This window comes from Morone saxatilis, unplaced genomic scaffold (genome assembly GCF_004916995.1).
Source record: "Morone saxatilis isolate NCDOM2014 unplaced genomic scaffold, NCSU_SB_2.0 Contig20, whole genome shotgun sequence".
Classification (NCBI taxonomy): domain Eukaryota; kingdom Metazoa; phylum Chordata; class Actinopteri; family Moronidae; genus Morone; species Morone saxatilis.
The window spans coordinates 630,767-633,223 of NW_023339763.1; the positions used below are offsets into that span (position 1 = coordinate 630,767).

The 2,457-nt window shown below is 36.9% G+C and overlaps 1 protein-coding gene across 1 annotated transcript in view; it reads right to left on the bottom strand.

Moving 5' to 3' along the window:
• The window catches only part of LOC118331698 (arf-GAP with Rho-GAP domain, ANK repeat and PH domain-containing protein 1-like), a gene marked incomplete at its 3' end in the record, with an annotated part of 9,504 nt that extends 8,304 nt beyond the window's left edge, over positions 1-1,200 (bottom strand). Inside the window, 1 exon segment of the mRNA XM_035666764.1 lies at positions 1,079-1,200.
• Positions 1,201-2,457: the final 1,257 nt, after the last annotated feature.

Below are 2,457 nucleotides of genomic sequence, written 5' to 3' on the forward strand. Positions count from 1 at the left end.
TGTGTATGATGTGGCTCTTTGCAGTAACACAGTAAAAAATTTGGCTCTTAGTCTCTGACTGGTTGGCCACCCCAAGTAGTGTAGTGTGACATTTGATGTGGAATCGGTATCTACGGGTATAGTCCAAACTGGTTTCAGACTGATGAACTTTATTTGGAGTCTCACAGATCAGCTGAAGTTTTTCTTGTGGACTTTGTTGGTGTCACTGTGGACAATAAATGATGATACTCTACTATCTGACTCATCTGTGTTGTTATTCTGAATCTATAAACCAATAAAGGATAATCCTCTATGATGAAGCGGCCTCTTAAAGTTTAGTGAACAATAAGAAAATATAAGAAAGGACAATAAGAACCTTTATTGAATTTGACACATGAAGGGACTGTAGTGTAGTGGAAGGAGAACGGTATAGACTGCTCTATGTGAAAAGAGTCCTGAGGTAACTTTTATGATTTGGAGCCACACAAATAAAACAGTTCTGTAACTGCAGTGGAAGACAGACAGTGTTATCAGCTTCTACCTACAGAGCTAATGCAACGACTCGACTGATGAACCAACTCACAACTATTATTAATATTATTGGATTCAGAATCATTTGATTTTGATTATTGATCACTTTATTTCCAGTAAGTAAACGGGATAGCTGCAGGTATTGATCTCTACAGATACTGATTATTTTGTAGTAATGTTTTCAATCTGGTGATGACATCACATGTATGAGTCATGAGTTGACACACGACAGTTGTCCCCATGATGATGTCATCAGACAGTTGTTGCAGTTCACCTGGAAGGTGTTTTAGTTCTATTAATAATTATTATTATTATCAGTAAAACTGTTAATTATTCATAAATCAGAGAGCAAGAAGTTTCAGAAGTTTGACTTAAACCTTTAATGACTTTATCTCTAATAATAATAATAATATCATAATAATATAATTTATCATGTATTTATATTCTGTATTACTGTAACTGTAATCAGACTGATCAATGCGGTTCCCTCTCAAAAGTAATGGAGTATAAGAATAACATAAAAGTACTTTCACCAATAATCCTAAAACTTTAAAACTCATTGTCTTACCTTGATGTGAACTCCTGAAACCAACACCTGTCGATCTGCTCACCTGTCTGTCAGTTAACTTGTCTATAAGTCTACCTGTCGATCTGCTCACCTGTCGCCGTCTGTTCTGGTCCACGTTATCGTCCTGCTGCAGCACTACCTGCACTCATAAAAACTGAAGTGCCAGATTTAGTCTCTCTCCAGGTGTGTGTGTTGTTGTTTGTCTGTCTTTGTGAGGACCTGTCGGGGTGCTAAAGTGGACTCACAGCTCTGCATTAAAGGGTTAAACTGCACCTGGTTCAGGTGTGTTCACCTCAACCAATCAGCTGTCAGGATACTGATCAGCTGTTTCAACTGTGAGTGTTTTTACAGTGAAGTAAGTGAAACGTCACTGGTTCAACCTGCTGCAGGAATGTGTGTGTGTGTGTGAACTTTGACCTGTTTAGGAGTGAAAACAATCTGCACTGTAAAAATCTTGATTCAAAATGACTTGGTTCAGGTTTGACAGACATGATTCCAATTCTAAGGAACTTTATTAGTGCAAACACATGACACAACCAGACGGTTTACAAAGAGTACAGACACACAAACTTCAAATGTTAAAATGTTATGTAAAAAATAGAATATCTAAAAGCCAGCAGTGGATTCGGTGTGCCCACGAATGTCCATAAATAAATAACATGTTGGTGAAGATGAAGAGGAGGAGTGAAGACGCTCTCTGAAGCTGGTGTTGAGTTAAAGTTGTGTTTAAATGTGGAGACATCTGCTGGTCAACTGTTGGTGTTACAGTTTCACTGATTATTTTACAACTCTTTCATACACAGATTCTGACCTCACTCAGCATTTTTATTTCTTTTTAGGCAACTGCATATATATATATTTGATATAAATATATATAAAATACATAAATATATTATGTAAATATATACTTAGTAACACATTTGTATGCTGTCAAACTAATGTGTTAACACATTCTTCAGTGTAAAACCATTGAATATATACATAGTAATGTTTTTAACTGTCCTTACATAAACTCTACTAAATATTATTTTTATTACAAACCCTGTGAGTTAAATTTTTTTATTTTATAAGTTCAGTTTGCACCAAACATCCACAGAGCCACCCTCCATTTGTGGTTATGTCATACAATCATACATGGTCTGTAAAAACAATGTTTAGATAATCATTTATCTTCCAGCTACCCTCCTTATCTCCATGGCAACCGGCGTGACCCTAACCCCCTTTATGCAGTCGTACAGGGGTATTTAGTCTTTCAAGGGCAAGTTAGAAATCTAAATTTACTCTGGGGCAGCTATGGCTCAGAGACAGAGTCAGGTGGGTCATCCACTAATCAGAAGGTTGGTGGTTCAATCCCTGGCTCCTCCTGCCACATGTTGAAG